The 20,000-nt window shown below is 46.8% G+C and overlaps 1 protein-coding gene across 4 annotated transcripts in view; it reads right to left on the reverse strand.

The window, feature by feature from the left end:
- The window catches only part of LOC123759372 (very long chain fatty acid elongase 7), a 139,752-nt gene that overhangs the window by 49,241 nt on the left and 70,511 nt on the right, over positions 1 to 20,000 (reverse strand). For 3 of the 4 annotated variants that reach the window (XM_045744339.2, XM_045744336.2, XM_045744337.2), the window contains exon 1: positions 1 to 343. This exon is cut by the window's left edge and continues 98 nt beyond it. The exons of the other annotated variant lie outside the window; for it this stretch is intronic. The gene's annotated coding sequence lies outside the window, so the exon portion shown is untranslated. Of the gene's footprint in view, positions 344 to 20,000 lie in introns of those variants that run through there. 4 annotated transcript variants of the gene reach the window in all.

The raw sequence follows: 20,000 nt of genomic DNA on the forward strand, positions 1-20,000 counted from the left end.
TCCCACACTCGCGCCGCCGACCCTTTATTAAAACACTTTAAAACGTGGAACAACACCTCCTTCCTCCTCCCCCCTCTCTCTTGATTACCTTTTATTCATTCACCACTTTTTAACAAAGAGGAAAAAAAAGGGGGGTTTGGAGGTGGGTAGCAGCAGCAAGTCTTGAATAAATTAAGTTTACTTGAAGAAAAATCACAACAGGCAACCGATTCCCCCGCAAGAAGAAGAAGCAATACTGGTCAGCACAGTGAAGTGGGAGAGTGGAGGAGGAACCAGCGGAGCGCACGAGTGACACATCAACCCACCACGGCAGAGCCTCGCACACTGACACTCGCACCCCGCTGCCCGCCACTCTCTCTCACTCTCGCACCTCCCCCCCCACCTCCTCCCCACGCACGCAACACCTGCCACTCTCGCCACGCACTCTAACACCAACCACTCCAAACACCCCTTATTACACCCTTCCACGCCTCCTGCAAAAGTGCATTACAAAAGGCATGTAGCGTTTCGGTGACCCGCGGCGTCCACAGTTAAAGCTAGTTGAGAAGGACTTTGAACTATTAAGATGTAGGATAAGGGGTTATCCGTGGAAACTTGCCAGCACTAAGGCAGACACACAAGGCTGGAAAACGACCGTCATTGCGAAGACACAAGGTCAACTTACCTGAGGCTCAACAGTGAGAATGCACCTAATACACTCTCTACGTTACCAATATATATATATATATATAATAATGTTTGTCAGCGAGTATAATGTGCGACAATGTAAATTGACGCCAGGGTGCCAGCTGAAGTATTTATTGTAATGAACTACGAGTCAACATACGTTTCTCTGCTATGAGCACAATGTTGTGGGGGGGGAATGGTAAGGGGAAGGTTACAAGGATACATAAGAAGTTCAGGAATTAAAGACCAGTTACAAGGATACTTAAGAAGTTCAGGCACTAAAGACCAGGTTACAAGGATACTTAAGAAGTTCAGGGGCTAAAGACCAGGTTACAAGGATACTTAACAAGTTCAGGGACTAAAGACCAGGTTACAAGGTTACTTAACAAGTTCAGGGACTAAAGACCAGGTTATAAGGATACTTAACAAGTTCAGGCACAAAAGACCAGGTTATAAGGATACTTAAGAAGTTCAGGAACTGAAGACCAGCCTCTTGGGTGGCTTAATCTTAATCCAGGAGAGGGCCAAGGAGACACTTTAAGATGTTACACGACCATAAATCACATTCACTCCAAACATCTATATATATACCACTTACGGGGCAACTAACCCCCCGTGCGACACTTCTTGGGGTGACTTAATCATCAAACAATCAACCTGAAAACCACTATTCGCTAAGCTAAACAACAAGCTTCAGTATGATGAATATGTAGGATGTTCCGAAAAGCTAACACGAAACACCCTGACAGACCTGGTCTTTGGTTTCATTCTTCATACTAGGCTTCATTCTTTATACTAGGCTTCATTCTTTATACTAGGCTTCATTCTTCATACTAGGCTTCATTCTTCATACTAGGCTTCATACAGCCTTCCATGTTCACTCACAGCATGAGTGGCGCTGCCCAATAAACTAGCCCTTCGGGGCAAAATAAAAAATAATATACTGCCTCCTCTTCCCCGCAGGCTACCTACCGCGGGCAACACTCCCCCACCACACCCCCAACACACACCCCCACAACCAAGCCTGCCACTCCCCTCCTCCATCTAACAACCGTCAACCCTCCACTCCCCCACCCACACTCACACGCACGTGCACTCACAACACACGCGTGCACTCAGAATTCACACGCGCGTGTACACACAACACACTCGTGTATGTGAAATAGGAGAAAATAGACACCACACAACCTACAAATTATTTGAAAACGTTTTAAAAATTCAGATAAAGATAAAGATCCAGGGGAGGTACTAGATAGAAAACTGTTACCAGCGAACCACACAAATAACAGTGTCCGAGGAGCCTATGCTACACTTTCCAATTTCAGAATTGCTTTTAAATACTATACATGAATGGTGAAATACTACAGAAATTATTCACGACCTATGTTAGACCAAAGCTGGAATATGCAGCGGTTGTATGGTGCCCATAGCTTAAGAAGCACATCAACAAGCTGGAAAAGGTGCAAAGGCATGTAACTAAATGGCTCCCGGAACTGAAGGACAAGAGCTACGAGGAAAGGTTAGAGGCATTAAATATGCTAAAGCAAGAATATAGAAGGAAAAAAGAGGCGATAAGATAAGATAAGATAAGATAAGATAAGATAAGAGGCACTTACGTAAAAAATAGTAACGGGAATCGACAAAATTGATAGGGAAGAATTCCTGAGACCTGGAACTTCAAGAACAAGAGGTCATAGATTTAAACTAACTAAACAAAGCTGTCAAACAAATATAATAAAATTCACTTTCACAGAGTGGTAGACGGTTGGAACAAGTTAGGTGAGAAGGTGGTGGAGGCCAAAACCGTCAGTAGTTTCAAAGCGTTATACAACAAAGAGTGCTGGGAAGACGGGACACCACGAGTGTAGCTCTCTTCCTGTAACTACACTTAGGTAATTACAACACACACACACACGCGTGCATTCACAACACACACGAGGCCCAGGCACTCCACCAGAGTAACCAAGCCTCCTGTTCAGATAGTACTTTTTTGTAACTATAACCATCGCACATATATTGCCTTAATGGCCAATTAGATAGTAGAATTATGTACTGTTCACTTTATACTCCGGAAAAATGAAAGTAAAAAACAAACTTAAATACTCTTAGGCTTATTATAGCATATATGCATTGTATTAAGCCTCAGATAGGTTGTATTAGGCTTAGGATGACTGAGGGTTTTTTTTAGCAAATAAATAAAAAACCTTTTCCTGTTCAGTGGAACCAAATTCTACTTTCTACTTGTCTATTTCGTCACCATATGTACGATGGTCACCAGCGTCGCTACTGTCTAAGCAGGAGGAGGGACTGGCCAGAGATACATACCGTCTGCCACTCCCCAATAACCATCTGCAGGCGCTCAGTACACGCCGAAAGTGTCCCAGGATAGTTGGTGTGTGTCTAACATTAGCCGCGTTAACAACGTTAGTGTGTGTTAGCCGAAGCGTGACGAAGGCTGGGTGTTGCTGCGTCCGCTCTCGTACATTTGGAAGGTGATTGTCAGCCTGACTCAGGTCTTCTCACGTGAGAGTCAACAGGCTTCCTCGTAAGTCTGTTTACACGTCGTAAGATCTCACACAGCGTAAGACCTTACACAGCGTAAGGCCTTACACGACGTGAGACCTAACACGGTGTTGAGGTGCCAGGTGTGAGACGCTGGGAGCATAGTCTACCAGGAATGACTTGATTAATGAAGATTAAGCTACCTATGATTATTCCTGCAGGGCCATGAATAGTCCATAAGTGGTAGATTTTTTGGAGTGAATGTGACCTTTGGTCGTGAAAGGTTACACTGTGTGCTGAGGTCGCATTTAAACCGTCAGTCTTTACTATGTGGGTGCTATCGCGGAGGAGGTTACTGCTTGACCGTATTTATGAGGGTGTCCAGCTGCTGGACACCTTTTTTTGACCAGGAGAGTGGCTGTGTTTATGGGTGGTTACTGCAAGATTCAGGGACGCTTAAAGCTCTTCTAAGGTCGTTGGTTGCTTCACATTGCAGGAGATAGTGAAGTAGTGGCTTTTCTGTGATTGGCAGAAGATGTATTCCCATTCTCTGGGTTCACCAATTTCCCAGTTTCATCTGTAACCTAGACGTAGTCTATATAACCAAACTGCTATTTCCCTGTGGATTCCATTCGGGATCATTTAACCTGTCTACCAGGGAGCAAACAGTGCTTATGTATAACACCCGCAAGCGGTACTCCAACACCTCACCAGAAAATGCCAGCGGCTACAGAGGATGAAGTCGAGCTTTACCGAAGATATTGATACGATTTATTTCATCCTGTAGCCAACACACCTACCTGCCTACCTGCTAGTACTTGTGAAGACGGTTCACTTGCTGGCCATGTAGAGTGTTGTATATTTTGTCGTTTTCTACATTAATATTTGTTTATTTCTACATTTATAACATAGCTTGTGATAGGCTGCTTCGAGTATGTTAAGAGCGGTTTGAATTCTGTTGCTAGAGATTCCTTGAATGAGAATGTCAACAACTTATATGCAGGTCGAGACCCCTGGAGGACACATCTCTGATGCTCTATTGTTCATTAGTACCTTGAATAAAGTGGGACTTGAAACGCCCCCTCGAGGGGTACCTAATTAAAACATCCTTTTCTCTGAATTATATCCCTGGTACCACATCTGACTTTTCTCCTTTGTAAATAATCGCGTATCCAACAAAACATTCTTCCCGTCACTCCCATGGGGGGTAATTCGTGTAAAATTATCTCCCGTTGACATTATACACTTGACAGACCAACAAATACTCTCCATTTGTCTTTCACATTAGACAAAACATTTTATGGCAGTCCGCAATAATTGTTCCCTTGAAGAAACCAAAAAGCTTACATGTTATCGTTGACAAGGTAGAGTAGCCTATCCAACAAGATCCATTCCATCATTTTACAAAAGCAGGATGTTAATGATCCTGGCTTGTAACCTCCATTTGACTTGAGTATAGCTATCCTTACAGGTTCCTTCCATTTTCTTGGTAACTTTTCCTCCTTTTAAATCATGTTAAACAAATCAAATAAGCGAATAGGTTTCACAGAAGCTAAATAATTAAGAATGTCATTATATATATATATATATTATACATTATACGACAGTCACATAAGGGACGATTGTATCCGCGTGTAATACTGTGTTTCCTGGAGCCCGCCTCCTGCGTGGCCGCCGGCTCCCCCGCACGCATCGATCCACTAAGGATTTCAGGCGTGGCGAGCTGCCCTACCTTCTTCCTCACCACCAGCCCTTCCCTGCGAGTAACACCCATACATCACACGCCTCTCCCCCCCCCCCGTCAAATCCTCCCCATGTTAATGCCCCCAGCTTCCATCATCGCGCTTCAATTGACTCCCAGCAACATTCCATCCAGCCACTCTCCTCAATAGTATGCCTCTCGCAATGTGGCTCACGGGGGTTCCTCCTCGTTTTTCTTCCAAAAATGTAAAGAGCCACTACGGTCCCTCAACGTCTCTCCTCGTCTACTGCTTCAAATGCAGGGGACCTCCGCAAGCCCCAGCATTCCGCCCAACCCGTTCACCTAACAGAACGTTGCATTTTGACGTATACTCTACCTAAGGCCAAAAATTGCCGTACTAGAAAAAATGGAAGCGGCTCGCTAAATTGACATACTGTTCCGTTTTCTGTTTTGGGTCCTTTGGTAGGACTAGGATAAGGGGGCATTTTATTACGACTGTTCCTTGACGTCCAAGCACCGCCGAGCTCAGTCAACATTGCCGTGTAAGCTTTTTGATAAATCAATAACAGGAATATAAAAACATATTCAGAATATTGTGGTATATTGGAAGGTCTTAAATTATGTTTTGGTTGTGGTGGGAATGTGAAGTGTTCGTTTAAACATTGCAATTCCTCCTGTATATATATATATATATATATATATATATATATATATATATATATATATATATATATATATATATATATATATATATATATATAAATCTGAATCAATGAACTGGAAGAATCAGTTACAATGGAAAGTGAAATTGTCCAATTATTGTGATTATATAATTATGGTGTAAATTGTGGAGGTAGCGGAGTTTACAGTGAACCATCAACAAGCAATCACTACAGATGATGCTTAGTGACACGACTGTGTAACGGTGAGACGACTGTAGCAGTGAGGCGACTGTGTAGCAGTGAGACGACTGTGAGCGGTCACCATTATATGGGAGCCCAGAATCCTATCTTCAGAGATTTTTGGTGGATAAAATGGACAATTTGATTTAAACATATTGTATAGATATTAAATAAAAATGAAGTGATTATTTCAACGAAACAGTGGAATAAATTTTCCAAATGCCGGGACAGAGATGGCGACTTGAAGCCTAAACAGAGACCAGGATAGAGGGAAAAATGATTAAAATTGTACTCCCTATCCAAGGATGTATTTTGGTAATACTGTTTGAATTTTTTGTCGATACCATTGTACAGGTATTCAATTATGACAAGTGTACCTCTGATACCATACTACTTGTGTAAAGGAGAGAAATGTATATATTTATCTCTCAGAATGTTTGGTAATATGTTTATTGTTTGTGATGAGTGTCTATGTATGTATTAACACGATGTACTGAACGGGGTGAGAATAGCTTGAGCTACCTCATCCCTTTGTGTGTATTTTACCTCAATAAACTTATTTCAATTTCAATTGTGCAGGCGGTTATCTTGAGGTTATCTTGAGATGATTTCGGGGCTTTTTAGTGTCCCCGCGGCCCGGTCCTCGACCAGGCCTCCACCCCCAGGAAGCAGCCCGTGACAGCTGACTAACACCCAGGTACCTATTTTACTGCTAGGTAACAGGGGCATAGGGTGAAAGAAACACTGCCCATTGTTTCTCGCCGGCGCCTGGGTTCGAACCCAGGACCACAGGATCACAAGTCCAGCGTGCTGTCTGCTCGGCCGACCGGCTCCGGCTGTACTCCGGGAGTACAGGAAATGTTGGGCAGGTTGTGTGTAGGTGCTCTTGCAACAATAATGCAGTCTGTGAAAAATGAAATGAACAAAGATTATTCTAAAATATAACAAATCTAAAGGGTGATTTAGAGTCCAAAATAGCATCACGCATAAGGGTGAGAGATGCATAAGCGAGCATTGTGTCCACCTACAGACTGAACACTTGTGTGTTCTATTAGTCGGTCATTAAGAGTAGTGGGTCAGTTTTATGAAGATACTGGCAGAGGACAAAAGGAAGAGGATATTGAACAATCACCAGCAGTATTGGCAGCAGGAGCAGCAGCGTGAACAAGTTTACTATAAAATGTGTCAGTCTATCGAGGTGAGGAGTTTCACATCAAGAAGATGAAGGGCATCAGTGCCACTTTCAAGTTCAGGTACAAAGGGAAGACACAGCACAGTGCTTGTGGTGCTAGCAACTGCTGCACCATAACAATCCTTTAACTTGAAAATAGTTGATAATTTTACATGAGTTTAGTTGGATATATCTATCTCGCATTAGCCAAAAAGCCGTCAACAATTTCCTGTCTTTTTTATATCTCTGTATATGTTAACAGATGTTAACTCTTTCTGATGATTAGTAATAGCCAGGATAGAGTTATTTCACACCAAATCCTTTATTGTTCATTACCATCCATTAGTTCATTAGGGAAGATATCTTGCTACTACTGGCTGCTCTTGGAACTACATAATCTTCCCGGCTTGGTGAGTTTGATAATTGTTGGCTTACTGGTTGCTCTGGCAACTGAGCAGTACTGCTGCCCTCTGGCAGTTGGTGGATGAGCTCATGACAACAGGTAATAATAGTTTCTCCCACGTCTATAATAGAGTAAAAGAGAAGTGGACCTTAAAGGGAGAAACTTTGTCGCGTCATAATGAAGGGTACAAGCAAGCAGGTAATAACACCATTGTAGACCAAGGGAACCCGTTCATTAGCGTTGGAAAGTATTGATGTTATTACGGCGGGGGGGATCAGAAATCGACCCATAACACCCGTATGTCCTGTCACAGCCGCGTGGAGAGAGAGAGAGAGAGGGGATCCATACACAAAACCACGCACGGAACGCGAACGCACACAGCCACGCACGCAAGGCAAAAACGAATATAAACAAACACCCAAAGGCCACAGGCAGACATGCACTCACACACACACACACTGAGACAGTGTGTGTGTGTGTTCCTCAGTGTGAGTGGGAGCACCAGCGGCATGACCCTCACTCTCACACACAGCCTGGCCACTCACCCCAATGTTACCCCATGAATGGTCCTCCTCACTCACTGCTCGGAGAGAACCAGTTGGACGGGTGCGTGGAGGATGCTGACGGATGGCAGGAGGTGAAGATGTGCTTGCTGGATGGCAGGGGCGTGATGACGGGGTTGCTGGATGGCAAGGGCGTGATGAGGGGGTTGCTGGATGAGGGGGTCGAGGATGGAAGAGGAGGGTCGAGGGATGACAGGGGTTAGAATAAGAATAATGGAACAAGTCCACTACCCAAGAACAGAATGATTTTCTGACCGGCCACTGCCGAATTTTAACACAACGTTAATTGCTTAACGTTTAACGATCAATGATCAATTCTTACACCAACGAAACTGTCCCAAGATTTACCCTGGTTGGGGGGGTGTTTAGGGTGGGGGGTGTGGGGGGGGGGGGAGACGAGCGCGGCTCTCATCAACAGAAAACAATAAGCTGTCGGAGATGAGTTGATTCGCGCGTGTTTGGAGAGGCAGAGTTAACTAAGGTGTGTGGGCGAGCTGGACACATCCTTTACCTGGCCAGAGAGGATCTCCTGAGAGGATTGATTGAGAGGGGAGGGGATTGAAACCCCCATGAGGCTTCATGGGTTCCTCCCAAGGGGAGCTACTCCCCCCACGGGGTCTGGCGGGGATCCCAGAGACCGTGGGAGTTGGCGGAGTCCCAGACACGGTGTGCGGGGGTAGGGTCCCCGCGTAGTGAAGATAATGAGATATCAACTATCACTTCCTGCGGGGCTGCGGCGACATATCAGGGGTGGCCCAGAGTGTATGGACCACGCTGGGTTGACAGTAAGATAACAGGGGTGGTCCAGGGTGTATGAACCACGCTGGGTGACAGTAAGATAACAGGGGTGGCCCAGAGTGTATGGACCACGCTGGTTGACAGTAAGATAACAGGGGTGGCCCAGAGTGTATGGACCAGGCTGGGTGAGAGTAAGATAACAGGAGTGGTCCAGAGTGTATGGCCCACGCTGGGTGACAGTAAGATAACAGGGGTGGCCCAGAGTGTATGGCCCACGCTGGGTGACAGTAAGATAACAGGGGTGGCCCAGAGTGTATGGCCCACGCTGGGTGACAGTAAGATAACAGGGGTGGCCCAGAGTGTATGGCCCACGCTGGGTGACAGTAAGATAACAGGGATGGCCCACGCTGGGTGACAGTAAGATAACAGGGATGGCCCACGCTGGGTGACAGTAAGATAACAGAGTGCTGTAGAGTGTATGGAGTCTCTTTCTCCAACACATGTTCCTTACATATTATAGTCTATGTTGTATTTCACGTGGCTTCTGTTGCTGTTGTTGATGTAGTTGTAGTTATTGCTGTAGTTGTTGTATTTGTTGTTGCTGTTGTTCCAGCTCCTTGTACTCATATCCCAGCTCCTTGTACTCATATCCCAGCTCCTTGTACTCACATCCCAGCTCCTTGTACTCATATCCCAGCTCCTTGTACTCACATCCCAGCTCCTTGTACTCACATCCCAGCTCCTTGTACTCACATCCCAGCTCCTTGTACTCACATCCCAGCTCCTTGTACTCATATCCCAGCTCCTTGTACTCATATCCCAGCTCCTTGTACTCATATCCCAGTTCCTTGTACTCATATCCCAGCTCCTTGTACTCATATCCCAGCTCCTTGTACTCATATCCCAGCTCCTTGTACTCATATCCCAGCTCCCTGTGCTTTCGTGAATCTGGCCCCATGACCTGGATGTGACGGTTGCTAGTGAGCGGAGAGCGGTGCTGTCACACTCACTGTTCAGTGACTGAATTGTGCTTGCGGGGGTTGAGCTTCGGCTCATTGGTCCCGCCTCTCGAGTGTCAATCAACCGGTGTACAGATTCCTGAGCCTACTGGGCTCTATCATATCTACATTTGAAACTGTGTATGGAGTCAGCCTCCACCACATCACTGCCTAATGTATTCCACCTGTTAACTACTCTGACACTGAAAGCGATCTTTCTAATGTCTCTGTGGCTCATTTGGGTACTGAGTCTCCACCTGTGTCCCCTTGTTCGCGTCCCATCAGTGTTAAACAGTTTGTCTTTGTCCACCCTGTCAGTTAGCCACTTGGACTGGACGGTAGAGCGACGGTCTCGCTTCATGCAGGTCGGCGATCAATCTCCGACTGTCCTAAGTGGTTGGGCACCATTCCCCGTCCCATCCCAAATCCTTATCCTGACCCCTTCCCAGTGCTATATAGTCGTAATGGTTTGGCACTTTCGCCTCGAAGTTTCCTTCCCTTCCCACCCTGCCATTCCCCTCTGAGAAACACCCCAGACACACGAGGGGAAACACCGCAGACACACGGGGGGAAATACTCCAGACACACGGGGGAAACACACCAGACACACGAGGGGAAACACCCCAGACACACGGGGGGGAAACACCCCCAGACACACGAGGGGAACACCCCAGACACACGAGGGGAAACACCCCAGACACACAAGGGGGGGTGAAAACACCCCAGACACACGAGGGGAAACACCCCAGACACACGGGGGGGAAACACCCCAGACACACGGGGGGAAACACCCCCAGACACACGGGGGGGGGAAACACCCCAGACACACGGGAGGAAACATCCCCAGACACACGAGGGGAAACACCCCCAGACACACGGGGGGAAACACCCCAGACACACGAGGGGAAACACCCCAGACACACGGGGGGAAACACCCCAGACACACGGGGGGAAACACCCCCAGACACACGGAGGGGAAACACCCCCAGGCACACGGGGGGGAAACACCCCCCAGACACACGGGGGGGAAACACCCCGAGACACACGGGCCTGAGTCAGCTCCCATCAGCCCTGGGTAGCCAGCCCTCGGGGGGGGGGGGCTGTGGTCAGGATATTACGCACACAGAGATCAATACCCGGAGTCCGGACGCTGTGTCGCCTCCACCTCATCTCAGCACCTCCGATGGCCCCTCACTGCACATGTGTCGAACCTCACTACACATGTGTCGAGCCTCATTACACATGTGTCGAGCCTCACAACGTCTATGTCTGACCCCCCTACAACACAAATGTCTGTCCTGACGACACCTATGTGGAGCCTCACAGCACCTGTGTTGGGCCGGAGGAGTGTGGAGGTCCCCCGGGTGTGTGAGGGTGTAAGGACGACCCACTGGTGGCCACAGCCGGCTCGTGTCTTCCTCGCCGGCCTCAGAGAAACCCGGTCGTGGGTTACCTGCAGAATTAAACTCAGCCAAGTTTGTACAGCATGTGGAGGGAGGTGAATGACATGCTACGAAACTATACAACCATCGGCAGGAGAGGAAGACGGTAAGATAAAAGGTGGGCCACCATTAAGAAGAGAAGTGGGCCACCATTAACAATAGAAAGGTGGGCCACCATTAAGAAGAGAAGTGGGCCACCATTAAGAAGAGAAGTGGGCCACCATTAACAATAGAAAGGTGGGCCACCATCAACAAAAGAAACGTAAACCATCATTAACAAGAGAGAGAAGTGGCTACATTCAATTAACCAAGATATCCAAATTAATCAAAGCATCTCTCGATTAATTGATGCAACTTGAGATACCAAGAAAGAATCATAAGGGGATCTGCACGGACACTTAAAACTAGCAACACGAAACCTTTAAAAAAAAAAGACAGAAAGTCGAGGGACATTCGCTAAAAAAAATCAAGAGATGTGAAATTGTCAACCAATCAGTACAGGACGATCAAGTTCCTGTGGACTCCCTAGTATGCTAGACTCAGTGGAATTGAATAAGCAGATCTGTTGGTCACAGAGGCTACTGAACACCACACTGAATACTTCATACCCCAAAATTATTCTACAAATTAGAGGTATCGAACCCGCCAAACACACACCGAAACTACGACGTTGGTACAACGTTCGAACACGTTTTAACACTTCCTAACCAGTTATAACAACCAATATAGCAAGTTGTAACAACGTTCTAATACGTCATAAACCCATTAAGCCAAGATATAACAACTTTATTACAAGTTGTAACAAGCGGAAAATAGAGACAGTTTCGGTTTGTGTTTCCAGGGTCAGCACCTTGACGAGATAACTGAGGAAAGAAGGATAGAAGAACAAGTCAGTGAACTTATAGTTGGTACAAGGCAGGCAGGTGTAAGCGCTCCCGTGGAGATGCCGGGAGGGAAACGACAGCTGAACAGTGATGTTGTACAACCTGAGGTACATACGATGGACGCCTCATTCACCACTACTTTAGAAACTGTGCCCATGGACTCAAACACCTCCAAAGGATACCCGATCAATCAGGCTGTGACTCATACGTCAGGCTGCGAGCAGCCGCGTGCAACAGCCTGGTTGATGAGTCCAACAACCAGGAGGCCTAGTCGACGACCGGGCCGCGGGGACGCTAAGCTCCGGATGCACCTCAAGGTAACTTCAAGGTATGAAAGAGACATTATAAACTAAATACATTATAAACACTAAATTTAGTGTCGTATACTAAATCCCAGTCACACATGAGTGACGCTGCCCAGTATTGTCAATATGGTGGTATGCTCACTCACAGAATGAGTGACGCTGCCCAATATTGTCAATATGGTGGTATGCTCACTCACAGAATGAGTGACGCTGCCCAGTATTGTCAATATGGTGGTATGCTCACTCACAGAATGAGTGACGCTGCCCAGTATTGTCAATATGGTGGTATGCTCACTCACAGAATGAGTGACGCTGCCCAGTATTGTCAATATGGTGGTATGCTCACTCACAGAATGAGTGACGCTGCCCAGTATTGTCAATATGGTGGTATGCTCACTCACAGAATGAGTGACGCTGCCCAGTATTGTCAATATGGTGGTATGCTCACTCACAGAATGAGTGACGCTGCCCAGTATTGTCAATATGGTGGTATGCTCACTCACAGAATGAGTGACGCTGCCCAATATTGTCAATATGGTGGTATGCTCACTCACAGAATGAGTGACGCTGCCCAGTATTGTCAATATGGTGGTATGCTCACTCACAGAATGAGTGACGCTGCCCAGTATTGTCAATATGGTGGTATGCTCACTCACAGAATGAGTGACGCTGCCCAGTATTGTCAATATGGTGGTATGCTCACTCACAGAATGAGTGACGCTGCCCAGTATTGTCAATATGGTGGTATGCTCACTCACAGAATGAGTGACGCTGCCCAGTATTGTCAATATGGTGGTATGCTCACTCACAGAATGAGTGACGCTGCCCAGTATTGTCAATATGGTGGTATGCTCACTCACAGAATGAGTGACGCTGCCCAGTATTGTCAATATGGTGGTATGCTCACTCACAGAATGAGTGACGCTGCCCAGTATTGTCAATATGGTGGTATGCTCACTCACAGAATGAGTGACGCTGCCCAGTATTGTCAATATGGTGGTATGCTCACTCACAGAATGAGTGACGCTGCCCAGTATTGTCAATATGGTGGTATGCTCACTCACAGAATGAGTGACGCTGCCCAGTATTGTCAATATGGTGGTATGCTCACTCACAGAATGAGTGACGCTGCCCAGTATTGTCAATATGGTGGTATGCTCACTCACAGAATGAGTGACGCTGCCCAGTATTGTCAATATGGTGGTATGCTCACTCACAGAATGAGTGACGCTGCCCAGTATTGTCAATATGGTGGTATGCTCACTCACAGAATGAGTGACGCTGCCCAGTATTGTCAATATGGTGGTATGCTCACTCACAGAATGAGTGACGCTGCCCAGTATTGTCAATATGGTGGTATGCTCACTCACAGAATGAGTGACGCTGCCCAGTATTGTCAATATGGTGGTATGCTCACTCACAGAATGAGTGACGCTGCCCAATATTGTCAATATGGTGGTATGCTCACTCACAGAATGAGTGACGCTGCCCAATATTGTCAATATGGTGGTATGCTCACTCACAGAATGAGTGACGCTGCCCAGTATTGTCAATATGGTGGTATGCTCACTCACAGAATGAGTGACGCTGCCCAGTATTGTCAATATGGTGGTATGCTCACTCACAGAATGAGTGACGCTGCCCAATATTGTCAATATGGTGGTATGCTCACTCACAGAATGAGTGACGCTGCCCAGTATTGTCAATATGGTGGTATGCTCACTCACAGAATGAGTGACGCTGCCCAATATTGTCAATATGGTGGTATGCTCACTCACAGAATGAGTGACGCTGCCCAATATTGTCAATATGGTGGTATGCTCACTCACAGAATGAGTGACGCTGCCCAATATTGTCAATATGGTGGTATGCTCACTCACAGAATGAGTGACGCTGCCCAATATTGTCAATATGGTGGTATGCTCACTCACAGAATGAGTGACGCTGCCCAATATTGTCAATATGGTGGTATGCTCACTCACAGAATGAGTGACGCTGCCCAATATTGTCAATATGGTGGTATGCTCACTCACAGAATGAGTGACGCTGCCCAATATTGTCAATATGGTGGTATGCTCACTCACAGAATGAGTGACGCTCCCCAATATTGTCAATATGGTGGTATGCTCACTCACAGAATGAGTGACGCTCCCCAATATTGTCAATATGGTGGTATACTCACTGACAGAATGAGTGACGCTGCCCAATATTGTCAATATGGTGGTATACTCACTGACAGAATGAGTGACGCTCCCCAATATTGTCAATATGGTGGTATACTCACTGACAGAATGAGTGACGCTGCCCAATATTGTCAATATGGTGGTATACTCATTGACAGAATGAGTGACGCTGCCCAATATTGTCAATATGGTGGTATACTCACTGACAGAATGAGTGACGCTGCCCAATATTGTCAATATGGTGGTATGCTCACTGACAGAATGAGTGACGCTGCCCAATATTGTCAATATGGTGGTATGCTCACTGACAGAATGAGTGACGCTCCCCAATATTGTCAATATGGTGGTATGCTCACTCACAGAATGAGTGACGCTGCCCAATAAACTCGCCTTTTTTGGCAACAAATCCAAACAAAATAAATTGACCATTATTATTAAATAAATTGATCATTTTTATAATAATGGTCAATTAAGCTCCTTTGACTAACTGTTCATAATCAGTAACTATCTGCGAGCCGAGTGGTCGTACTGTGTCTCGGGTCTCACACGACCATAAGGCATGGTTCCCCAGGATCCTTGAGAGGACTCTAGTCCTTGGGACCCAGACCTGTGAACGAGAGAGAGAGAGAGAGAGAGAGAGAGAGAGAGAGAGAGAGAGAGAGAGAGAGAGAGAGAGAGAGAGAGAGAGAGAGGGGGAGAGAGAGAGAGAGAGAGAGAGAGAGAGAGAGAGAGAGAGAGAGAGAGAGAGAGAGAGAGAGAGAGAGAGAGAGAGAGAGAGAGAGAGAATTTTCAATATAATCAATCAATAATTTTCCTAAGAACCATAATTTCCCCTAAGAACCATTAACTATTCTTTATAAAGATCGAGAGAACATAACATCACTATTCTCTGCTATTATGCTCACTTAATCAACATTCTTTTTGTTTATGTGTGAAGAAGAGAGAGAAGAATGTGTGAGTGAGACACAGAACGTCTGAGGAAGACAGAAGGTGTAAGATAACGAGTGAATAAGAGACAGAACGTATAAGAGAACGAATGATCATCAAAGAGATCATTTAAATGGACAATACTGAACGTTTAAAATAAGCTTCCCAAGCAGCTGGCCGCAGCTTGAATAAGAACATAATTTACGAAACACGAATGTAAATTTTCGAGAAAGTTTTGCTAATCAAAAAGTAGTTTATTCAGTTACGTAATAATATATAAAAATGTATATATTCATATATGTCATATATTCGTATATGTCATAAGGGTACAAAAGTGAACAGCTCACTACTGACCTTTGACCCCCACAGGAGGTCACACACACACACACACACACATCAGTTATGCAGCACGGATAAACATACGACAAACGATCCCATTAAAGGTCAATCAATAGCAATAGCGGGAACATTGTCAACAAGAAAGAGCAGGTGGTCCGGGCCCCATCCATCGTGGCAATGGACACGACACACACCACAGCTAATGGATATGAATGGGTTATCGACCGAATCTATTTTCACACTTATGGTAACGCCACCTAGAGAGTCAAGTCCTGCATAACATTCTTCCTGCTAAATCAATGGGGATTTTACCGTTAACTCTTCTATAGGTCAACTGTTGATCGCGTTGTGTTGGGACTTAGGCCTGGTCGAGGACCGGGCCGCGGGGACGCTAAGCCCCGGAATCATCTTAAGATAACCTTAAGATAGGGCCAGTTTTAGAACCTTAACCCTCACTGAGGGACTACAACCATACTCTAATAATTGAATTTGTGCTCCAAACATCTACGGCCAGTAAGGACCACTCGGTGGAAACCCACGTAACCCTGGGACCCGGCGCCGGCCTGAGGGGGTCCCCCGGCGCCGGCCTGAAGTCCCCCCCGGCGCCGGCCTGAGGTCCCCCCCGGCGCCGGCCTGAGGTCCCCCCCGGCGCCGGCCTGAGGTCCCCCCCCCGGCGCCGGCCTGAGGTCCCCCCCGGCGCCGGCCTGAGGTCCCCCGGCGCCGGCCTGAGGTCCCCCCCGGCGCCGGCCTGAGGTCCCCCCTGGCGCCGGCCTGAGGTGCCCCTGGCGCCGGGTCAGCACAGCCGTAAAAGCTGTCATCTATGGTGCCTGCCTCAGGTGGCCGTAAATATTGGAAATCATTATTCAGGAGCCCCAACCTTGGGAGCACCGCTCGTATAGGGGGGTAGAAATACCCTAAGCTACTCTATCCCTTTGTGATGTATTTTTTTCTTGTCTCAGTAAACATACTTGAACTTGCACCGCTCATCGTTCCCTTATTAGTCAAGACTTGTGCGGCCGGATATATTCACAATGATGTTTATGGTGTGTGTGTGTGTGTGTACTCATCTAATTGTGCTTGCGGGGGTTGAGCTCTGGCTCTTTGGTCCCGCCTCTCAACTGTCAATCAACTGGTGTACAGGTTCCTGAGCCTACTGGGCTCTATCATATCTACACTTGAAACTGTGTATGGAGTCAGCCTCCACCACATCACCTCCTAATGCATTCCATTTGTGTGTGTGTGTGTGTGTGTGTGTGTGTGTGTGTGTGTGTGTGTGTGTGTGTGTGTGTGTGTGTGTGTGTGTGTGTGTGTGTGTGTGCGTGTGCGTGTGAAGTGACCAGCAGGGTGTCGTCTACCTCAGTATAGTGACCACCATGGTAACCTCCACCTCATCAGTGAGTTGAGTAGCATATACTCGTCGTACTGTAGAGTACGACCGCGTGTACGACCCAAGGGATGGAAACGGCCTAACGACGGACGACTACCGGCTTCCCTCTCGACCGCAAAGGAGGAAAACACGAGCCCACAAGGTCGTTCCTCGTGCAGACATCTGCCGACCACCTGTGGACGCCGGATGGGACGACCCTAAAGTGTGGCGCCTTCAGCCGCGCCTCAAACAAGCCCCCAGTCTGCATCCTTGGCGGGGACTCCCAGCAGGTCGTCGTAGAAGGACCTCGCTGGTGGTGGCAGCTACAGAAGGGGACGACCCTGCGGCGGGGGAGTTGATGATGGAGGTCCTGCAGGTGTTGACGGAGGTCTTCCAACACCGCCTGTAGGGTGGAAGCTTTTTTGTATTGAGGCTTTTCACTCGTGTGTGAGATATTAGCAGTACTCGTGCATCGCCACCTTTCTTGCCAGGAGTGTGTGTACTCACCAAGTTGTGATTGCAGGAGTTGAGCTGGTGTCCACGTGCGTGCGTGCGTGCGAGCTGTATGGCAGGAGAGACGTTTCGATAGACTCATTTCGTTCCTTCAAGCACCTCATCATAAGCATAAACACGGCACAACTCAAGAGTTTGCTTGAGTTACTTATCTTAACTCATTCCACATTATTTACCTCTCATACTCAGGAAATATTGCTTTATGCGCCTGGTGTCTGTGTCAAGTTTCTACTCCTCTCTCTCATTATACCTGTTTTATTGTTGAATACTGTATTGTGTCTCCTCTTTCACGTGTAGAGTCTTGGAGACGATTGTCGTTTGTCACAGTGTGGCGAGGTCCAGTCCCCTCAGCTCACGAAGACACTCGTTACACATATATGGATTTCCCCTTAATGTCGTTTATCATTTATTTAAATAGCGGTTCCCTGTTGTTTTTGCATACTCAAGGATGGGTCTCATGTAGGTTGTAAAATGACTTTAGAAGGCTGGTTTTTTTTTAGGTCGTTGATTTCTTTCTGGGCGAATGCCACTGCTGTTGAGGCCGCTGACGTTATTCCACCACCGTGTGCCCTTGAGGGCCAGCACTACAGGTTTGTTTACTCCCACGACATTGTCCACTAACAAGGAATATTGACTGCCCCTTTCCCCTACCTGCTTTATGAGGTCAAGTAGTCACTTTCCCCACCCTCTGTGAAGGGTGTGGAGGGTAGGGAGCAGTACCCTGCACACCTCTCCTTGCTCTCCTTCTACTGTGGTGTGGAGAGTAGGTAGCAGTACCCTGCACATCTCTCCTTGCTCTCCTTCTACTGTGGTGTGGAGGGTAGGGAGCAGTACCCTGCACATCTCTCCTTGCTCTCCTTCTACTGTGGTGTGGAGAGTAGGTAGCAGTACCCTGCACATCTCTCCTTGCTCTCCTTCTACTGTGAAGGGTGTGGAGGGTAGGTAGCAGTACCCTGCACACCTCTCCTTGCTCTCCTTCTACTGTGAAGGGTGTGGAGGGTAGGTAGCAGTACCCTGCACACCTCTCCTTGCTCTCCTTCTACTGTGAAGGGTGTGGAGGGTAGGGAGCAGTACCCTGCACATCTCTCCTTGCTCTCCTTCTACTGTGGTGTGGAGAGTAGGTAGCAGTACCCTGCACATCTCTCCTTGCTCTCCTTCTACTGTGAAGGGTGTGGAGAGTAGGTAGCAGTACTCTGCACATCTCTCCTTGCTCTCCTTCTACTGTGGTATGGAGAGTAGGGAGCAGTACCCTGCACATCTCTCCTACTGTGGTGTGGAGAGTAGGGAGCAGTACCCTGCACATCTCTCCTTGCTCTCCTTTTACTGTGGTGTCATCATTGCTGCCAAAACCATGACTAACATTGATCGCATTTGGGACTTTCATGTTTCAAAGTAATTAACGGAGTTAATTTGTGTATGTAGCGTTGTTTGTAGTACACGTGCGTGCGTGCTCTAGGTCCGTGTTTTATATATATATAGATATATATTTGCTTGATGTATATACCACCTTAATGTATAATTACCTAATGTATGGACGTGCTTAATGTATACGTGCACGTGAAGGGTGTTTCGAATGTTTGGGTGCCATGTGGCATGTGTTATAGTGTGTGAGTACTAACCTAGTTGTGCTTGCGGGGGTTGAGCTCTGGCTCTTTGGTCCCGCCTCTTAACCGTCAATTAACTGTTGTACAGGTTCCTGAGCCTACTGGGCTCTATCATATCTACATTTGAAACTGTGTATGGAGTCAGCCTCCATCCACATTACTACCTAATGCATTCCATCCGTTAACTACTCTGACACTGAAAAAGTTCTTTCTAACGTCCCTGTGGCTCATTTAGGTTACTAAATTTCTATCTGTGTCCCCTTGTTCGAGTACCACCCGTGCTAAACAGTTTATCTTTATCTACCCCTGTCAATTCCTCTTAGAATTTTATAGGTTGTGATCATGTCTTCCTTAACTCTTCTATCTTCCAGTGTCGTGAGGTTTAGTTCCAGTAATCTTTCCTCGTAGCTCACACCCTTCAGCTCGGTGACTAGCCTGGTGGCATACCTCTGAACCTTTTCTAACTACGTTTTGTGTTTGACTAGATGTGGACTCTATACCCTGGAACCGGATACTCCAGTACTGATCTGACATACGAGTGGATATAACACCAAACCTAACTCCAGAGGCTGCTATAAATGTAATAACGTCAGCTACATACTCTACACTAGCACAAGTCGGAGAATCCTTCAGGAACTTAACTAATAAGCCATTTAGATCACAGTATACCGCCAATGTTAGATCACTTTTAGGGTATGCTGCCCCCATCGTGGAACCCACATCTAAAAAAACACACATAAGGAAGCTCGAAAGAGTGTAGAAGTTTACAACGAGACTCGTCCCAAAATTGCG

Source organism: Procambarus clarkii, chromosome 32, assembly GCF_040958095.1.
Source record: "Procambarus clarkii isolate CNS0578487 chromosome 32, FALCON_Pclarkii_2.0, whole genome shotgun sequence".
Taxonomy (NCBI): Eukaryota; Metazoa; Arthropoda; class Malacostraca; order Decapoda; family Cambaridae; genus Procambarus; species Procambarus clarkii.